We start from the raw sequence: 21103 nt of genomic DNA on the forward strand, positions 1-21103 counted from the left end.
CTCCACAGATTCAGGTCTATGGAGACCATGGATGGTCCAACTTTCCCTCTTGTCCTAAGAAAAAATAAGAATCTTCTAAGAAAGCTGCTAATGGCACCAGCTCCATCCTATCAGCCCCTTAGCTTTACAGAAGCAGGACTCATTAGAAGAGGCTACTTATGGCACAGACCTCTCTGGATTCTGGAGAAGCTGGATCTTTGAGATAACTAGTTACGATTTAATCCTGCGGTAGAGTGGCACTTTTCAGTTAGGACAACTCAGGCCTACTGGCAGCAAAATAACTTCAGTCCCACTTAGGCGGTCAAAAAACACATGTGAATTTGCAGAAACAAAATTATATCCTCATGGAAAGTTGGAATCCATTCAATGCAGTTTTATAAAAAGTAAAAAATGTATGAATTGTGTGTTTAGCAACAGCCATTGACTATCATCTCGCCATTAGAAGTGACATGTTTTACTAAGCTTTGAAACAAAATGTGATACAACATTAAGATTCTGTAAAGGTTTTAAAGTCTCTGGATTGACCATTTCTGTGTAACTCATTTCTCCTTTGTAAAAAGAAACATCTCTGATTAACAATCCCACTTTATTACTTCTGTTATCTCTATATTTGGCCAAAATGGAGTACATGATCAGATGAAACAAAGGCAAACCAATACATGTGTTTCCAAATACAACCAACCCTATAATTAACTTTGCAATGTTTATATTCACATCTGCTCCCATAGGTTCAGCTCTTTTACCCTACGCAGTTTTGTGAGATCCTGCAGAGTCAGTCACTTTCTTTGTCCTTGATACTACCAAATGGCTCTACTCTGAAAGGGAAAGTGCTAATGATCAAATAGCCCATGAAGAATCAATGGCTCCTTTTGAATAAAACACTGTTCAGAAGTCTCCAGGCCTTTGGAACAGCTGCTATTCTTAGCATTTAAAAGTTACATTTTATATGACTGGGTCTTTTGCTTCTCTATATCTATAGGCTCTTTGATCACCTACTAATCAGTGAACTGATGACAACAATTAAATTTACATATAACAAGGTATATTGTTATCATTTGTCATATTCACTTATCTTTTCTTTCAAATATTATCACAATGTGGTCATCTAGACTATTTTATACCTTCCCCTACCTCTATTTGGTGCATTAATCAGGATGGCTATTCCTTTTTAGCAAAGTGAGGGCTGCTAATTAATATGACTTGCTGGAACATTTATTGTTATTAATGGCTCAAGGAGAAATTATTCTAGCTGTAGTGGGGCCGCAGAAAGTCCAAAATGCAGGGAACTACTGATGTTTTGCTGTGCAGTAGGTGGGAATTCCTGTAGATATGACAGACCCACATCTTTTGCACTCCAGGGCACACTCAACCAAAACATAAGTATTTTTCAGGGCCACATATTATATATATTTTCCGAGTGGGAAAAGTATGTGCACTGGAATGTTTTGGTAGGATTATATGTAATCCTAACAAAACAAAACATTCCGCTGCACACACCATGGGAAGAAGGTGAGAGAATCTTCACCCAACAAACGTTAGTCATTTCACCTAATGCACTACTGTGAGGCACTCAAATACTATGGTGATGAGCATGGTATATAAACCTTTATAGAACAAAAGTACAGTTAACAACAAAAAGAGTCAGAGAAATCAGATGAGATTAATTTGGCCATACAGCATTGAAGCAGCCTATAAAATGATCTCCTATGGATCCAAACACTCCCACTGCATATGGATTTCACCAGCTTCAGATAAGTAAAGAAAAAAATTTGTAATTTCAGAATTTTGCTGCTGAGCACAGGACTGAGAAAGGAAGACTTCCCAGCTCTGCCATGGGAAAATCACTAAGGCCTTGGCTACACTGGCACTTTACAGCGCTGCAACTTTCGCGCACAGGGGTGTGAAAAAACACCGCCCTGAGCGCTGCAAGATACAGCGCTGTAAAGCCTCAGTGTAATCAGTGCTACAGCGCTGGAAGCGCGGCTCCCAGCGCTGCAAGCTACACCCGTAAGGGATGTGGTTTACGTGCAGCGCTGGGAGAGCTCTCTCCCAGCGCTGGTGCTCCAACCACACTCACACTTCAAAGTGCTGCCATGGCAGCGCTTTGAAATTTCAAGTGTAGCCATACCCTTAAGCCAAAATATTTAAGGGCAGGTCTGCACTTAAACCACTGCATCAGTGCAGCTACGTCTCTGTAGCACTTAACTGAAGATGCTCCTATGCCAACGGAAGAGCTTCTCCTAGCGTAGTTAATCCACCTTCCGGAGAGATGGTAGCTATTGTAGCGATCTTGGGGTTCATTAAATAACAAACTAGTGAATGAAAAAGGAATAAAACTTTAATAAAAGAAACTGGAGAGCATCTCTGGTTAACTGCAGCACACAACCATGCAGTGTTCCCAGCCAACCCTCACCCAGGGCCACCCAGAGGATTCCAGGGGCCTGGGGTCTTTGGCGGTGGGGAGACCCTGCTTCGGCAGCAATTTGGCGGCGGGGGTCCTTCTGCTTTGGGACCTGCCGCCGAAGTGTCCCAAAGACCCACAGCAGGGGCCCCCCGCCGCCGAATTACCTCCAAAGCAGGACCCGCCATTGAAGTGCAGCCGGGTCTTCGGCGGTAATTCAACGGTGGGGGGGCCCCCGCCGCGGGTCTTTGGGGCACTTTGGCAGCAGATCCCGGAAAGGAAGGGCCTCTGCCACCAAATTACCGCCGAAGACCCAGCTGCACTTCGGCAGTGGGTCCCACTTCGGCAGTAATTCGGTGGTGCGGGGTCCTTCAGCCCCGGAGCGGAAGGAGCCCCCACCAGCGAAGACCAGCAGCAGAAGCAGCTCCGGGGACCTGGGCTCCGCGAGAGTTTTCCAGGGCCTCCGTAGTGAGCGAAGACCCCGCTCCAGGGGCCCTGAAAAACTCTTGTGGGGGCCCCTGAGGGGCCCGGGGCAAATTGCCCCACTTGCTCCCCCCTCCCGGGCGGCCCTGCCCTCGCCTCCAAGGCAGATCTCCAAATTCCTATGTTCATAATACTGTCCATTATGGCCACCCACTGGCCAGGCTGTCAGTGACACTGGACACCTGATTGGCATAGCACATAGCAGCCAAGAACCCCTGAGCAATCTGCCAGCCTCAGTCTCCCAAGTAGCTAGGAGTATAGGCACATGCCACTGCACCCAACATCCATACCACTCAGTGGCAGATTTAGAGTTAGTGGGGCCCTGTGCTCAGCTTAATTTTTGGGACTCCCCCCTCAAGACCCAGCCAAGAAAAAGAACATGCTCTCTTATTTCCTCCATCCCTGTTTTGTATTCATTTTTTTCTTCATCCTCCTCCTATATTATAAGTAATAGGAAGTAAATGAAAATAAAGTGAGATACCTTGATTGTTTTTGTAGTCTAACTTTTTTTTTCACAGACCACTTGAAAATTGCTAAGGGTCAAGGCAGACTACTTAATGATCTTTCCAAATATTGTTTGCATGGTTAGCTAATTACTTGTAAAGTGCTTTGGACAAGAGCGCTTCATTAAAAAAAAAAACAAAAAAAACATTGGGGTGCAGCGTCTGGCCAGGAGTTAGGTTGTAGGAAGGGGCTCAGGGTTTGTGTGTGGGGTCTGGGAGGAAATTAGGGTGCAGGAGCAGGCTGGGGGTTGGGTTGCGGGGTCTGGCCAGGAGTTAGGATGTGGGAGAGGACTCAGGACTGGGGCAGAGGGTTGGGGTGTGGAGCGCTTACCCGGGGCAGCTTTGGTTTGGTGTGAGGGGTACAGGTGGGGATGGGGGGGTGCAGGAGCTCCCATTTGGTGCTCAGGGCAGGGGTGAGGATGGGGGGGTGCAGAAGTCAGGGCAGAGGGTGTGGGGGAGGCTGGGTGTGAGGGGTGCAAGAGTCAGGGCTGGGGTTGTGTGGAGGTGCAGGAGTGAGGGCAGGGAGGTGGACCAGGTGTGTGTATTATATTACCCGCCAGCTGGGATGTGTGTGTAATACCACCAGCACCAGCCTGCAGCAAGAGTCCCTGGAACCAGCAGGAGCCCGAGTCACCGGGAGAACGCATCGCACGCTGCACCTCCAGCCCAGCTCTTAAATGGCTTCCTCTCTGCTCTCCCTTACAGCTTCTGCCCTTGCAGCAGTACCCCCCACCCTCCCTCCGGGGGTGCTGGACAGTGCTGGGTTGCCTGGCCCTGGGGCTGGTGGGCCCCATGCCAGGGCACTGTATGTTTCACTGTAAATCTGCCTCTGATACCTCTCATTTTCCTCAAATACCCCTTCTCCAGGCAGGTTAGCAAGTCTCTATGAGTCTTTCAGGACATTGAATTTCCTGCTCTGATCTTCTCAGTATCAGCCTTTCATTTGAGTACGAGTTTTTCTCTTGTTGACAGTTTCTCTTTTGTGTATTGATGATAAAGGATCAATCAGACGGGAAATGCCATAGTTCTCCTCAGTTGTCAATTTGTTGGAACTTTCTGGGATTACTCATAAATCTCTTTGATTACGTCAAAATGTGTCCCCCGGTCTGTCTGGACTTTACATAAGACCTTGGATGCAGCTGTTCTTTTTTAATAGAACTTCTTTGGCCCCAATATTAGAGGTGTGATTCCTCAGGCACACTCTATCAGCTGGGTTAAGAGATGAGAGATCCCAGGACCGTTTGTCAAAATAACATTTCTACTTCCACGTATGATTTTATTTCATCTTCCAAATGTTTCACTACTATGAGACTTCTGCAAGTAATCAGTAATTGGTAAATTAGATCTGGTCTTCCCATTAATAGCTGAGCTGGAGAAAAGCCATTCTTCAAGAGTGTACTCTGGTAAACCAGTAATTCTTTATACAAAAATCATCCCACTGTCAAAAGTCTTTTTCATAAAGGTTCTTTATTGTCTGTATAGACCTTTCCACAAGTCCATTTGATTTGGGGTAATTTGGACTTAATGTATTGTGATGAAAATCCCAAATTGCCTAAAATCTGCACTGGAAAATTGCGACCCTAAAGACTTCATTTGGAATTACATTTCTGGAGAAGATTCTCTTCATGCCAGCTATCACTGACTTATTACTAGTACTGTGCAGCGTGCACATTTATAGATACAGAGAATAATAATCTGTGTCTGTTAAATAATCCTTTGATTGCCAGGTAAATAAATCAGTGCCTGCCTTCTCATAAGGACTTTGTGGAACTGGATGATGTCTCAGTGGCTCTGCCTGTTGGCATGGCTTATACTTCAAGCATGAAAAGCAGTTCCCTACCATATTAGCAATGTCATGATTGATCCACAGCCAATACAGCACCTCTCATGTTCATTGTTTGTACTTCTCAATTCCTAAATGACCCTCATGAATCTTCTGTAACATTTCTTTTTAGAGGTTCACTGGAATTACCACCTTACTGCCCATGAACATCACCCCATCTGTTACAGTAAATTCATGTCTGCAGTTCCAATAATCTCTTATACTTGGACAGCAACTGCTTATTTCTTCAGGCCACCCTTTAATTATCACTTCCTTAAGGATTCCCAGTGATTCATCTTTCTCCATTTCCTCTTATTTGTTGGAGTGTCCTGTTAGCTATGGAAATTGACTTTACAATGAGATCAACACAGGCTTGCATTTGTCTCTAAAGTCTTCCCTGGTTTCATGGGAGCTACTGCTCTGGAAAGTGCATCTACAGTGAACATGAATTTTCTGGGCATATAGATCACAACCACATCATATCACTGCATCTGAAGAAGTGAGTTTTTTTACCCACAAAAGCTTATGCCCAAATAAATCTGTTAGTCTTTAAGGGGCCACCGGACTCCTTGTTGTTTTTGTGGATACAGACTAACACGGCTATCCCCTGATACTTTATATCATACTTTTGCAGCTTTATCATTCTTTGAATCCTTAAAGGTGCAGTCATTTAGGAGTTTGCTAAATAATGCTATCAGGGGTTGTGGTCCATTTCAACTTCCACCATCTGTCCCCAAATATGATGATTGAGTCTCTCACAGTCAAACAATATTCCTAAAAGCTCCTTTTCGATCTGTGCACATCTGGTTTTTGCCTCAGTCAGAGATTTGGATGCATATGTCATTGGCTGCCAACATTCCTCTTCCTTCTGTAAAATCACTGCACCTAACCTATGAAGCATCTGCTGAAATTTTAATAAGCCTTCCTGGTGCATAGAACTTGTTCTTGTATCAGTTCTTGTTTTAAACCTTCCCATGATTCCTCCTGTTCTGCACCCCTGTACCATTCATTTTTATTCTCTAGAAGTTTTCTCAAAGCCACTGCTTTGTTAGATAGATTAGATATAAATTTTCTAAGATAATTAACCATCCCCAAGAATCACTGGACATCTTTCTTGACATAATTTCAATGGCTGAAATTTTTTTCTTATCAGGTTTTACATATTCACTGGAAATAATGTCACCAACAAAAGTCAGTTCTATAACCCCTAAAACATATTGCTCCCTATTCAGTTTGAGGTTTGCAGCTCTAGTTGTAGCCAGAACTTCCCGAAGTCTATGGTCATGCTCCTCTTTCACTGAGCCCCAGATGATGATGTCATCCATTGAGGTGCCAACACCATTAATATGTTCATAAATCATATGTCTGGTTTTGTGATACACTTCTGGTGTTGAAGCTATGCCGAAGAGTAAGTTTAAGAATCTGTATCTTCCAAATGGGGTAATAAATGTGCATAGCAATGCACTTTCTTCAGTTTTTTTAGTTGCCAAAAACCTGAGAATGCATCATTTATTGAAATATTGAGCATTTGCAAATTGAGCCATAATCTCTTCTCCGGTTGGTAGTTTGAAATGTTCTATCGTTTTTATAGCCTTTTTGAGATCTCTGGGATCTAAGCATTTGCACAGCTGGCTGTTACTTTTCTCTACAATGACAAGGGAGCTCACCCATTCTGTTGGCTCCTCAGTTTTTTGTTTTACTTGCATTGCTTCCATTCTAGCAAGCTTAGCCTTTAGCTTATCACAGAGTACAAATGCAAGCAACCCAACCTTTGAAACAGGTTGAAACATATTCCTGAAAGAGTGCCTTCTAGCCAAGTTCCCCATAGCAGTGGTTTTTATGATCTTGTAATGAGAGCACTCATTTTATAAGATTGCGTTTCTGGCCTAAAATTGGTGTCACCTCCTTTGGCACTGCAATTAAAGGGAGCCCTACATGGTATTTTTATGGTTGATGTTAGCAAAGCACCTCTCCTTCACTGGTACATTTGTTCCAGAATAATCACTTATGTTTATTTTTGTTAGTCTCAGTTTTGGTCTTATATTCAGTCTCTCATAATTTTCTTCAGCATATTAACCTGAGCTCCTATGTCGTTTCAGTGGAATAATTGTTCCATTCACAGTCACAGGCAGTATCCAATCCTACTCATCTGTTATGCTAGATCCCACTACGTCTATGAAAAACTCCTCAACCAGATTATCTTTAACTGAATACACTTGACTTTTTTTGCATTTGATATCTGCAGCATTTTGCAAAATGATTACACTTCTACCCCGATACAACGCAGTCCTCAGGAGACAAAAAATCCCACCGCATCATAGGGGAGACCACGTTATATAAAAGTGTTTTCCCCCCCCCATGTTCCCTGACCGCCCCCTCCAGAGACCCCCCTCCCTAATCATCCCCAGGACCTCACCCCCCACCCAACCCCCCTGTCTCCTGACTGCTCCGACCCCTATCCATCACCCCCAGCCCCTGACAGCAGAGGGAAGTAGAGCAGCGTGGCCCCAGTCCGCTCCACTCCGCCAGCTCCCAGCTGTGGCGCTGCGCTTCCCACCATCGGTGAGGTTGGGGAAAGGATGCCCCCCCCGCGGCAGGAAGCGGAGTGACGTAGCCCCCAGCCCGCTCCACTTTCCTTGCCCTGACCCCAGCCGTGTCACTGTGGGGTGGCTGGAGAAAGGTCCTGCACTCACCTGCAGCGGGAAGTGGAGCGCCACGGCTGGGAGCTGGCGGAGTGGAGCTGGCTGGGGCTGGGCTGCTCCACTTCCTGCTGCCGGTGAGTGCAGGGAGATTGGGCAAAGACGCCCCCCCCCCCTCACCTGTGGGAAGCGGAGCGACGCGGCCCCAGCCCTCTCCACTCTGCCACCTTCCAGCCATGGTGCTCCGCTTCCAGCTGAAGGTGAGTGCGGAGGCTGGGGAGAGGACGCCCCCCATACTTATCTGCGGCAGGAAGTGGAGATCTGTGGCTGGGAGCTGGTGGAGTGGAGCGGGCTGGGGCCGGGCTGCTCTGCTTCCGCCGCTGCTGGTGAGTGCGCAGGGTTCCTTCCGAGTGACACGGCTGGGGTGAGGGAAGCAGAGCAGGCTGGTCCTGGCCCCCCGCTAATCCCCTGGACCACTCCGGGACTGCGGGGTCCCCAAAAGTGCCCTCCCACAGCTCCTGCTCCACCAGACCCTGAAAGGGGAAGCCCCTAACCGCCCCCGAGACTCTGCCCCTTATCAAACCCCTTGGCCCCAGCCTGGTCTGGCACCCTTCATACGCTGCTCAGAGCAGTGTGTCCGAGCTTTACCGTGTTATATGCGAACCCGCGTTATATTGAGTAGCGTTATATTGGGGCAGACGTGTACTTTTCCCACCTTTATAATGCAGTTTCTCAAAGGCAACACACTGTTTGGGGCCGTGCTGTGATCCACATCTTCCACATCACTGCCTGTACCCAGTGTTCCCCATAGCAGTGGTTTTTATAGCGAGTGATTCCACTTTTTGATTTGACCTATTCTGGCTATATTATTTTGTACTTAGTACACAGATAAGCCCTTCTGATAGATTCATTGTTTTTGACTTGTGCTCTCACAGTTTCTGCTGCCCAGCAGAGCTTTTTCTAAAGTTAAGTCTCCTTCATGGAGCAGTCTCTCTCTTAACACATTATCTTGAATGCCACAAATGATTATATCTCTGACCAGCGACTCTGTCAGCTCACCAAAGTCACAGGTTTTATTGAGTTTCCTTAATTCTGTGACTTTGCTCTATGGTGTCATCAGTTTTTGCATGCATATAAAAAAAATTGTCTCTCAAAGGTCTCATTCGTTTTTGGCATGCAGTGTACCTCAAATTGAGTCAGTATTTTACTTGACTTCATGCTTTCAACTTCATCAAACTTAAAGTTGTTATAAATATCCAATGCTTCCTCCCCAACAGCATGCAAAGAGATTGCTGATTTCACTTTATCATTTTTCTCTTCAGCCCCTATAGCTGCTCTGATACAGCATGGCCAGAGGGCAGCAGGAGAGGGTTAAAAGGGAGCCTTATTCCCTGTAGAGTGAAGAAAGTTTGCTATAAATTAATTAGAGCACCTGCTCCCAATTAGAGCACCTGCTGCCAGTCAGAGCACCTGCTGCCAGTCACCTGATAAAAACCCCTGCTTCAATCAGACAAGGGAGGAGTTGGAGCAGAAAGGATTGGTGTTGGAACAGAGAATAGTCTGAAGGGAAGCAGAGGACAGTTTGGAGAAGTGCTGTGGTGGGCTAAGAAGTCCAGGACCCTAGGTAAAGGGGCATCTGGCTTGTGCAGAGGGAGGGCAGGAAGTCCCCCACAAGCTGAAGGGCAGGAGAGGGAAGTAGCCTAGGGGAAGGAACAATCAGTTCAAGGGGTTTACCACTATCCTCCGGGCCCCTGGGCTGGGATCTGGAGTAGAGGGCGGGCCCAGGTCCCTCCCTCTCCACTCCCCTTCTCTAGGACACTAGTGGGGCAGTTAATATTCTAATTCAGGGGCAATAAATGCCCTGAACCCCCCCAAAGAAGAGAAAGCGTGAGACCCATCATAATAGTGCTGTCAATTTGCCACACTGCTAAATATAATTCAAATGATTGTCTACATTTTTTCCAATTCTCTACAACATTGCCTGAAAATTGAAGACTCGCTGGAAGCTGCATAATATCAATTTTTGGCTTTTTTCCCCTTCTTAAGCTAGTCAAGCTACTATTGTGGTCACCAAATACATGCAAAAGCTTCAGTGCCTGGTGCTCTACATGCCTCTCTGGTGCCTCCCTTTGTCTCTGCTTTCAGTTGCAGACACAGAAGTTAATTTCAAAATGACTGAAGTTTCCTTCTCATGCAGCACTTCTGACACCATGTCATGATCTTGGGGTTCATTAAATAACAAACCAGTGAATGAGAAAGGAATAAAACTTTAATAAAACAAACTGGAGAGCATCTCTGGTGAACTGCTGCACACAGCCATGTGGTGTTCCCAACTACACCATCAGGGCACATCTCCAAATTCCTATGTTCAAAATACTGTTCCTCATGAAGGAGTGTCTCTAAATTATAATCTTCTACAAATGTATCTTTACAGCTATGTCAACAGCAGAAGCTCTTCCATCAACACAGTGCTATCTACAGACAAGGTAAGTTGGTAAACTATGTTGCTCCGGGGTGTGGATTTTTCATAGCCCTGAGTGATGTAGTTATACCGATATAAGTCTGTAGTGTAGACCTGGCCTCAGTCCTCAAGAATGGGCTATGAGGGCCAAATTCAGCTCTTCACCTGCAGGTCATACTCCTTGGCATGATAGTCACTTATGTCAAGCTTGACTTTGACTCTGTGGTAATGGCAGTCTTCTGACAACCTCTATTGAATAAGACATTTGTTGTTTCTGCATTCTAGTGAAAGACTGCCTCGCTACCCTAGCTTAATTTCACAGGATAGAATAAACTGAGTCTCAAATGCCATAACTGTTGCTTGACAAGAGAAAAGCCTTGATTTTTTCTCTCTCTAAGGTTTCTCTCTTTATTGCCATATATTGGATTTGGTGATTATTTAAAAATCAGAAAATCTATAGCAAAAAACCAGAAACATAAACAACAAGGAAACAGAAATAGAGAAAATATCTCACATACAAGTTGTCTCTAAGTAGCAGGACTCCCCCAAGACCTCAGCAGGTCTGTAGTACCATGGTCACGACCCACCTCTCTTCCCGCTTCAGCAGGGGCCCTTCCAGAACTCACTCAGTTTCCAGTTGCCTTCTCAGCCCCAAGTTCTTTAATTCACTCTTCAGCAGACTGGCAACAGAGTACATTGTCACAAAACAGAACTGAAAAGCCCCAAATCAAACAGAAACTATTTAGTCAATTCCAGCTCCACCCAGTCTCCTCCTGTTTACTGGGCTTCCCTAGCTTACTGCCAGGCCTCCTGCTCCTGGCAGTCCCCCTAACCCCCCCCCCCACCTTTTATATTTGAATTACCTGATTCCTCTCAGGCAAGGCTTATCTTGTCATTGAGACTGGCTGTTCAGTCCCAGGGCAAGCCACCTTGTTACAAGATCTTTAAAGAGTTTACTGATTCTCCGTTTTAGTGCTTGGAATATTTTCTATCAGAAATGTAACTGAGCTGCAAAGCTCTGATCTGAAATATTACCAAAGTTCACGATTGTTCAGATCAGGGGATTTGGTTTGGGCCCATCTCTAGTTTCCATTTCTGTTATTGCTAGAGTAGAACATCTGTTTGAAAAATAATTCTACCCTGCAGAACTCAGAGCAAGGCCTGGGGCCGTCACATATATCCCACAGACATAAGCCCACCACTAAGAGATGGATGATTTTATAACCAATGACACCTTGTAAATTATGGAAGCTGAGATACTAATGATCAAACCTGATTCTTCTAGTCAGAAAAGTGGTCTTCTACCAGGGTCAGGAAAAGCTTTGCCCTCTCAATATCCACAATTGTATAACTGGCCAGGGCCGTCCTTAGGATTTGTGGTGCCCTAGGCAGGATTATTAAACTGGTGCCCCTGTGCCTGACTTGCTCTGAGCAACACAAACATAAGCTTAAAGTATTGGAAAACTTGCCACATGCATGTTATTAAAACCAGTTTAACTTAATGAAGCACACTGTAATGCTGATGGACTAGCACTAAAGAAGTAGCACTGTAGAAAAAATTCTGATTTGACAGAATGATGCAAATATAATTTTTTTAATATGTCAACATTTTATTGGAAATTTATATGAACAGATATTGAAACAAGGATTAGCTTTTAATTAAAAGCAATCGTTCTGGCTTTTTTGGCTGCAAAATCAGGAATAATGTCATCGTATGACAAAGACAAAGTGATGTCTTGTTCAACTGCAAGAATAGCAAGACCAGTCAAGTGTTCCTGACTCCTTGTAGAGCTGAGATTGTTTTTAATGAGCTTTAGTTTTGAGAAACTCTGTTCTCCTGATGCTACTGTTACAGAAATTGTCAGTAGAATATGAGTGGCAATGTACACATTATATATATATATATATATATATAAAAAATCAACAAGTTTGCTGGTATGAGAAACTGTACAATGTCCATCACTGATTTTTGCATGTGGCAACATTGATGACAGTGTACTCAATTCTTCGTACAGTTCAAGTCCATTTAAATCAAAACTATCACCGTGTTTCAGGAGGCTCTCTAGGTTCGTGCACTTTGTCACTGGTTGCTCTTGTTTTCCTATTTCATTGAATTTAGTCCCGCTCAGCCTGCTGCCAGCTGAGTGAATGGAACCCCAGGCTGACAGTGGGTTGAGTGGCTCAGCCGGGGTCTCAGCTGCTGGCCTGCTTAGCCCGCTGCCAGCCTGGGGTTCCTTGGGGGTCCCCAGGCCAGCAGCAGCTGCTGAGTGGGGCCGGTGGCCGGGACCCTGGCTGGCAATGGGGCAGCAGCCAGAACCCCAGAGAATCAAAAATCAGCTGGCATGCCACCTTTGGCACGTGTGCCATAGGTTGCCGACCCCTGCTCTATACCAGTCATTCCCAAACTGGGGTTTGTGAACCCCTGGGGGTTTGCAGAACATTACTGGGGGTTCACCAGAAAAATTTCACTAATGGCGGCCAGAGGACCCTGGGCATTAGAGACAGCAGGTGGGACTCGGTTGCAGGGCAGACACCCTGAGCCCCAGGGAGAGTAGGGCTGGGCAGTTTGGGCTGGCAGCCCGAGTTCCGGCGGTCAGTGAGGGAGCCGGCAGCCCAAACCCCAGCGCTCCGCGCGGGGCTGGTAGCACAAGCCCCAGGGAGAGTGGTGCCAGCAGCCCGAGTCCCAGCGATCAGCAAGGGAGCCGGCAGCCTGAACCCCAGTGCTCTGTGCGGGGCTGGGAGCCCGAGTAACAAGAAGAGTGGGGCTGGGCAGTTGGGGCTGGCAGCGGGGAAGCCAGCAGCCAGAACCCCAGCCTGAGCCCTAGGAAGAGTGGGGCAGGCAGTTGGGGCATCCATCACACTGAGGAAATTTAAATTTAAATCCCTGAAAATATTCATTTTTAGGAGGGGGTTCATGACATTTCACAATTCAGTGAAAGGGGTTCACGGGCTGTTGAAGTTTGGGAACCACTGCTCTGTACACTAGTAAGGAGATGAGCATATTACAGTTGTTGGAGGGCTCTATTTAGCACAGGGGTAGGCAACCTATGGCACACATGCCGAAGGCGGCACGCAAGCTGATTTTCAGTGGCACTCACACTGCCCAGGTCCTGGCCACCAGTCCGGGACGCTCTGCATTTTAATTTAATTTTAAATGAAGCTTCTTAAACATTTTAAAAAACCTTATTTACTTTACATGCAACAATGGTTTAGTTCTATATTATAGACTTATAGAAAGAAACCTTCTAAAAACGTTGCAATGTATTACTGGCACATGAACCTTACATTAGAGTGAATAAATGAAGACTTGGCACACCACTTCTGACAGGTTACTAACCCCTGATTTAGCAGTAACAGGTCTATAGGAAAGTCAGTCAAAATTTTTTGTTTCTCTGATGAAAACTGGCCCAACTCCCTTCCCAATACCAAACTTGTCACAAATAATTGTCAACGACTTAATTTTCTGTTTTTGGGTCAGATATTGATTTTTTTTTTAATGAAATTGAATTCAGGATTGTTAGCAAGCATTTTTGGCAAACAAAATTTTTAAATGACAATCTAAATGGCAACTCAGTATTGCTTTCATGCTTGGCTCACCTCCCAGCCTGCTGATCCAACAGCTGCAGTAGAGGAGGAGAAAGATGGAAAACTGTAGGACCCCAATATCCACCTCTTGGGGTGCAGAGTGGCAACAGCAGCAGCAGCAAACCCTCAGGTCTGATCACACGCCAATGGGCACCATCGCCAGCCCAACAGACCATGGTGAAGTTAGCACAGCATCTGATCTCAGGGACAGGGCACCCATGGAGCACAGCAGCTCATCCTGCCCTGTGCAGCTCCGCCCGGACATGCTCCCCAGCTAGGTGACCAGATCCAGATGTCCTGATTTTATAGTGCCAGTCCCCATATTTGGGGCTTTGTCTTATATAGGCACCAGGAGCCTATATAAGAAAAAGACTCCCAAATTGGGACTGTCATTACAAAAGTGGGACATCTGCTCACCCTACCCCAACCCGCTGTCCTGATTTTTTGCACATGCTATCTGGCTATCCCCAGCCCAGTCCTGTGTGACCATTCCAATCCTGCCTGCCTGCCAAGGAAGTGAGTTACTTTCACTTTCATTCCTCAGTAGGCAGCCAGGGAGGGGGGAGAAGGGATGCTCCGTTGGGGGAGGGAGAAAGGTGGGGTGCTCCATGGGGCAAGGGGGAGGATGGATGTTATGGGGGACAACAAAGGCTACTTCCAGAGCTGCCGAGCCTGCGTCACCTCACACCGGGGGAAAGAGTCACACTCGCAGCTGAGTTCCTTTCCTCACCCTTCCCAGAGACCCCAGCAGCCAATCCCCTCCCTCAGACTGTGCTGCATTCGGCTCTCTCTAGGGCCCAGCAGCCCTGCTTTTACATGCTCCACTGCTTTCAGTCTGTCTGGGCTCCGGGCAGAGCGGTGCACCCAGACCTAGTGCGGCTGCTTGTTCTGCCTATGGCTAAGGACGGCCCTGTAACTGGCTTATGCATTATCCCTACTATGATAGTGGGTAGAAACTGCAATCAAAGATCAGGGCCCCCTTAGTTACTGTGCAGACAAACAAAGAGAGCCCTTCCATAGACAAAGCAACAAAACAGACAAATAGGGTGGAGGAACATGGGAGGATGGGTCAACAAAATGAATAGAGTTTTGCAGAAAAAGCCTTCAAGGTTTTAGTCTCCCTTTGATGTAACAGGCATTTGCAAGTGCCAAGATAGAGTAGTGGGCTTGATAGACCAATGCTCTAAGCCAGTAAGATAAATCTTACACTCCTATATATAGGACAATCCTACAATAGCAAAGGACTGTACAGTAGATAGAGGATTTTATATACTGCTTTACTGAAGGCATCTTACACCTCGTAAACCTGGTGTTGCATCAATCCCTTAATGTGCAAGCATTCAGTTTTCCAAGTTATATAATTCAAGAACACCCTTCCAGTTAATATATAAGACAACAACCAAAGCAATGTAGGTGCTGCACTTGGACATCAGAGGTCACTTAAGACAAAAGAAAAACTAGCACACTATCTGCTCCATCTTGGGGCTGATGTTATTTTAATAGTTCAACACAATCAAACACATCTTTCCCCTGCTTCACCTGCAAAAGCTGTGGATTAGTTTTGATTCGTCCAGTAAATTTATGTTCTTCCATAATTATTTCTTTACCCTGCAACTATTTTTACCTACTGCTGACATTTCAGATGTCAATAGTAGGCAGAGGACAGCCTGCTCAATTAGTGCTGAACATTGCAAAGTCGTAGGTTTCAAGTTCATTTCTGATTATTGACCAAGATTAGTAATGAGACTGACACAAAACCGAAAATCCAAATCCTCGCAAACTTTGGGGAAGTTCAGATTCTGATCCAAACTCCTAGCTCTGTTCTCCTTCCCCCAATGTGGTGGTCAGGTTCTGATACCCACCCATCCCCAACAGCTCTATACTGCCTTTCACATTACCGAGGTGTTTCTTGCTAGCATAATCCTTATTATTTCAACAGCTGCTGAGGTTTATGCCTCACAGGTTGACAGCCTTTGCTAAAGCTCCATCCTTAATCTGTAAGATGGGCAATTCTACCTGTGAGCCTGCTGCAACTCACAGGTCTAACAGGAAAAAACACATCAGAAGCTGAGCTGAAGTCTTTGCACGTCAGATTAGTTCATTTTCATGCTGGATCTGGGCTACTGCCTATTACTTCCTTCTTGTGCAACATTTTCTCTGGCACAGAATAAATGATCAGTTGTCCATTTAAGGTGTTGCTCATAGAGCGCACTGCTGCAAGGAAGAAATAAAGAGGGGAAAAAACATATTTTAGGATTCTAGCCAGCAGCAGCCGCAGCAGCAAATAAGGAATGGATCACTTGATTCACCCCAGTGAGAACAAGGTTGGGGCCAGTTATACCCCAGGCAAACCACTGCAGGAATAGTTCTGCCCACAGGGTTATCTCCTGGGGGACTGCCAGCAGCAGTATGACACCCAGGGGTCCCATTGAAGGCCAGCTTTGAATTTTGGCTAGGAATGCACAACAATCCCTTTGAAAGAGGATGCCCTAAAGGTATGCTGAATCTCTGATGCTTGGTGCTATGGTCCCACCTGTTACGTTCAGAGCATACACCCAGAGAAGTCAGATAAAAAATATTCTTGCTGGAAGGTTGCAATGTAACACTACTTTATTTCTGAAAACTCAAAATGATTGCACAGAAGAACCCAAACACACACAAAGAGGAAAAAACAGGCTGCTCTCTAAGGAAGAGAGGAATAACTCACCCCACCCTACTTCAACAGGCTCAGTACATACTAATGCTGCTCCCATATATGCTTCACTACAGAGAGCCCCCTAGCCTACAAGCAGAACAAAAAGAATGCCCCCACTCAAAAACTGATAGTTTACAACTGCAATACACCACCCCAGTACATCACCCTTGCTGACCCATCACACTTTTGGGGCTTGTGTGGCTATGGGCTCCACCGCCCCAGTCCACAGAGACCAACCTGCAGAACATTCTGCCACTGGAGCGAACATAGCTCAGTGTATCGAACTGGTTTCTAGTATACGTATCCCCAGAATACACAAACCCCAGATCCAAATACCCCCAACTTTGGAAAAGTTGGGATCTGGATCTAGATAGTTATAGATTGGGTTTGTGAAGAAATGTGTACTGTTTCTTTAACTATGCAAAATGATGCCAGACAGGAGTGGGGCTGGAGAAAGTTTTACACAGAAGTTCCACAGCAAAGCAGAGACAGAGCAGTGATAGACTAATACTGTCTTCCTTATTCTAATAAAGTTACTTGTTAGAAGAAAGTGACTTTGTTATAAATGGATAGTTAAGAGTTAATAGAACAGAAGTACTTCATGTCTCTTTTGCGTGTAAAGGGTTAACAAGATCAGTGAGCCTGGCTGTCACCTGACCAGAGGACCAATCAGGGGACAGAATACTTTCAAATCTTCAGGGAGGGAAGTTTTTGTGTGTGCTGTTAGTGTTTGGTTGTTGTTCTCTCTGGGTTCTGAGAGTGACCAGATGTGCAACCAGGTTTCTCTCCAATCTCCCTGATACAGGTTCTTATAGATTCAAAATAGTAAGTACTAGATAGATAAGGCTGTCATAAACAGATAGCTAAGGGTTAATGTCTCTTTCACCTGGAAAGGAGTAACCTGAAACACCTGACTAGAGGACCAATCAGGAAACAAGACTTTTTCAAATCTGGGTGGAGGGAAGTTTGTGTCTGAGCTCTGTGTGTCCCTCTCGGCTATGGGAAGGATTTTTCTATCTCCTGCTTTCTAATCTTCTGTTTCAAAGTTGTAAGTACAAAGATAGGTTTGTTTGTTTTTTTGTATTTACATGTGTGTAGTTGCTGGAGTGCTTTAAATTGTATTCTTTTTGAATAAGGCTGTTTATTCAATATTCTTTTAAGCAATTGACCCTGTATTTGTCACCTTAATACAGAGAGACCATTTTTGTGTATTTTTCTTTCTTTTTACATAAAGCTTTCTTTTTAAGACCTGTTGGAGTTTTTCTTTAGTGGGGAACTCCAGGGAATTGGGTCTGTGCTCACCAGGGAATTGGTGGGAGGAAGAAGTCAGGGGGAAATCTGTGTGTGTTAGATTTACTAGCCTGACTTTGCATACCCTCTGGGTGAAGAGGGAACTGCTTGTGTTTCCAGGACTGGAAATAGGAGAGGGTGGAGTCCCTCTGTTTAGATTCACGGAGCTTGCTTCTGTGTATCTCTCCAGGAACCCAGGGAGGGAACACCTGGAGGGGGGAAGGGAAATGGTTTATTCCCCTTTGTTGTAAAACTCAAGGAATTTGGGTCTTGGGGTCCCCATGGAAGGTTTTTGGGGGGACCAGAGTGCCCCAAAACACTCTAATTTTTTGGGTGGTAGCAGCTTTATCAGGTCCAAGCTGGTAACTAAGCTTGGAGGTTTTCATGCTAACACCCATATTTTGGACGCTAAGGTCCAAATCTGGGAATATGTTATGACAAAGGTGAGTTAGGCTTATGTATGTTTTCTTTATTTGCAAATGTGTATTTGGCTGGAAGAAGTTCAAATTTGTATTTTGCTGAAAGGATTTTAATTTGTACTTGTATACTTAGGCTGGGAGGGTATTCCCAGTGTCTGTAGCTGGAAAACCCTGTAACATATTCCATCTTAAATTTACAAAGATAATTTTTACTGTTGTTTCTTTAATTAAAAGCTTTTCTTGTTTACAAACCTGATTGTTTGTTTATTCTGGTGAGACCCCAGGGGACTGGGTCTGGATCCACCAGGAAATTGGTGGGGAGAAAGGAGGGAAGGGGGAGAGAGAGGTTAATTTTCTCTCTGTGTCAGGATTACTTTCTCTCTCAGGGAGAATCTGGGAGGGGGAGAGAGAAGCAGGGGGGAAGGTGAATTTTCCTCTCTGTTTAAGATTCAAGGAGTTTGAATCACAGTGATCTTCCAGGGTAACCCAGGGAGGGGAAGTCTGGGAGAGGCAACAGGTTTACTTTCCTTGTGTTAAGATCCAGAGGGACTGGGTCTTGAGGGTCCCCGGGCAAGGTTTTGGGGGAACCAGAGTGTACCAGGCACTGTAATTCCTGGTTGGTGGCAGAACTATAAGTACTAAGCTGGCAATTGAGCTTAGAGGAATTCATGCTGGTACCCCATCTTTTGGACGCTAAGGTTCAGAGTGGGGGTTTATACCATGACAGACTTCCTCTGTGATTCATTAGTATTGTCACATGACGGGCCAGGCCTGCTTCTGCCCTAGGGTTGCGAACTTTATAATCGCACAAAACTGAACACCTTTGCCTTGCCCCTGCCCTGGTCCTTCCCGTGAGGCCCTGCCCCACTCCTTTTATGAGGACCCACCCTGCCCCTGTTCACTCCATTCCCCCCTCCCTCCATCACTCACTCTCCCCTATCCTCACTCACTTTCACCAGGCCGGGACAGGGGGTTGGGGTGTGGGCTCTGGAGTGGGGCCACAAATGAGGGGTTCAGGGTGAAGGAGGGAGCTCTGGTCAGGGGTTGGGGTGTGGGAGAGGGTGTAGGCTCCAGCTGGGTGTTTGGGCTTTGGGGTGGGGCCAGGGATGAGGGGTTTCAGGTGCAGGAGGGGGCTCCTGGCTGGGGCCGAGGGGTTTGGAGTGTGGAAGGGGGCTCAGGGCTGGGAGTTGGGATGTGGGAGTAGGTGCAGGCTCCGGCAGGCAATGCCACAGGGTATGTGGGCTCTGGGAGGGAGTTTGGGTGTAGGAGGGGGCTCAGGGCTGAGGCAGGGGGTTGGGGTGCAGGAGGGGGTGAGGCAGCAGGCTCCAGGATGAAGTTAGAATGCAGAAGGGGGTTCCAATGTGGGGCAGGGGATAGGGGTATGAAATGCAGTTTGGGGTGCAGGCTCTGGGCAGCACTTACCTCAGGTACCTCCTGGAAGTGGCCAGCATGTCTGGCTCCTAGGTGCAGGGGTGGCTAGGGGGCTCCACTCTCTGCCCTCGACCACAGGCACCTTCCCCACAGCTCTCATTGACCAGGCACCACGGCCAATGGGAGCTGTGGAGCTGGCACTCAGGGTGGGGGCAGCACATGCAGCCCCCATGGCCGCCCTTGTGCCTAGGAGCCTGACATGCTCGCTGCTTCCAGGATCCATGCAAAGCCAGGACAGGCAGGGAGCCTGCCTTAGATCCACTACGCTGCCAACCGCACCTTTAGCGTCCCAGTCAGCAATGCTGACCAAAGCCACAAGGATCCCTTTTCAACTGGCCTGTCAACCCTATTCTGCCCATGCATGTACATGAACCTTTGCCTGTTTGTTGAGCTCAGTGACGGTGATCTACGCAGCGTAGAGGAGTAGGGTGGATTGGAAGGGCTTGTGTGATTATTTTACATCCAGCCTGGGGGTATGGGCACCAACAACCTGCTCTATGTGGCAATATTTTAAATCTTGGCTCAGAGTAACAGAAAAGGGTCATCCCCATCCTATTCTGTTTCCTCTGTAAGGGACAATACTCTTCACACTGATGTCCTGAAAAGTGAAACAGGCACACGGTGTATGCAATAAATGGATGTGCAGCAGCACTGAAAAGATCCTTTAATTACGTTAAAGCTTTTCTCTCTCCAGGAAATACAGCTTTGTCAGTTATTAAAGAAGTCTCTAGCTGTAAGTCGCTAATGAAGGAACGAGATGTTGGAAAAAGCAGCGTCCGTGCAGTATAATCACTGTCATGTATATGAAGTGAACTACTTCTTGACTCATTACAGTCAGAGACAGAATGTGAAGGCAGAGTTTATGGAGTACAACTCTGCTGTTTGAAAGGTGATGTCTAGTGTAATCAAATTGCATGTGCCCTTTAGTTAGACCTGTGTCTCCGTAACATCTGGATCCTCTTTTAATGAGGGATAAAGAGAAGGTATTAAGCATGGATAATGTTCAGTGCTACTCAAGCAGAGAAACTGGAATTAATAACTTGCAATTCAGTCTGAGAAAGGAACTGCATATCTGTGCTGCTCCTAGGGCTGAGCAAGAACCGAATTGTGATTCACAATCACAATGTGCTCCTTGCTTCCTACTTGCTCCATGGCGGATATAAACTGCCAGCCCCTTTCCTGGTGCAGCTTATTTTTCCCATTCATGCTATCCCAGCTATGTTGGCTACCTACTACCCCACCCCTGCCTGTCCATTCCGCACCCCTCTGCTTTGGGGAGGGGGATTGGCAACTGGGTTTTGCTCTCCCTTCTATGCATGCCCTGCACTGATAGCCTATGCAGGGGAGTAAGCAGGTGTCTTCTGCCATCTTACA

General features: G+C 46.2%; 1 protein-coding gene and 1 long non-coding RNA gene across 2 annotated transcripts in view; one reads left to right on the forward strand and one right to left on the reverse strand.

Moving 5' to 3' along the window:
* KCNK13 (potassium two pore domain channel subfamily K member 13) overlaps positions 1-21103 on the reverse strand; it is a 151354-nt gene that overhangs the window by 98317 nt on the left and 31934 nt on the right. The window lies entirely within an intron of this gene.
* The window catches only part of LOC115649862, a 60863-nt gene continuing 47782 nt past the window's right edge, over positions 8023-21103 (forward strand). Inside the window, exons 1-2 of the long non-coding RNA XR_003999950.1 lie at positions 8023-8108; positions 10283-10334. This is a non-coding gene — a long non-coding RNA (uncharacterized LOC115649862). The remainder of the gene's footprint in view (positions 8109-10282; positions 10335-21103) is intronic.

Source organism: Gopherus evgoodei, chromosome 4 (genome assembly GCF_007399415.2).
Source record: "Gopherus evgoodei ecotype Sinaloan lineage chromosome 4, rGopEvg1_v1.p, whole genome shotgun sequence".
NCBI lineage: Eukaryota > Metazoa > Chordata > Testudines > Testudinidae > Gopherus > Gopherus evgoodei.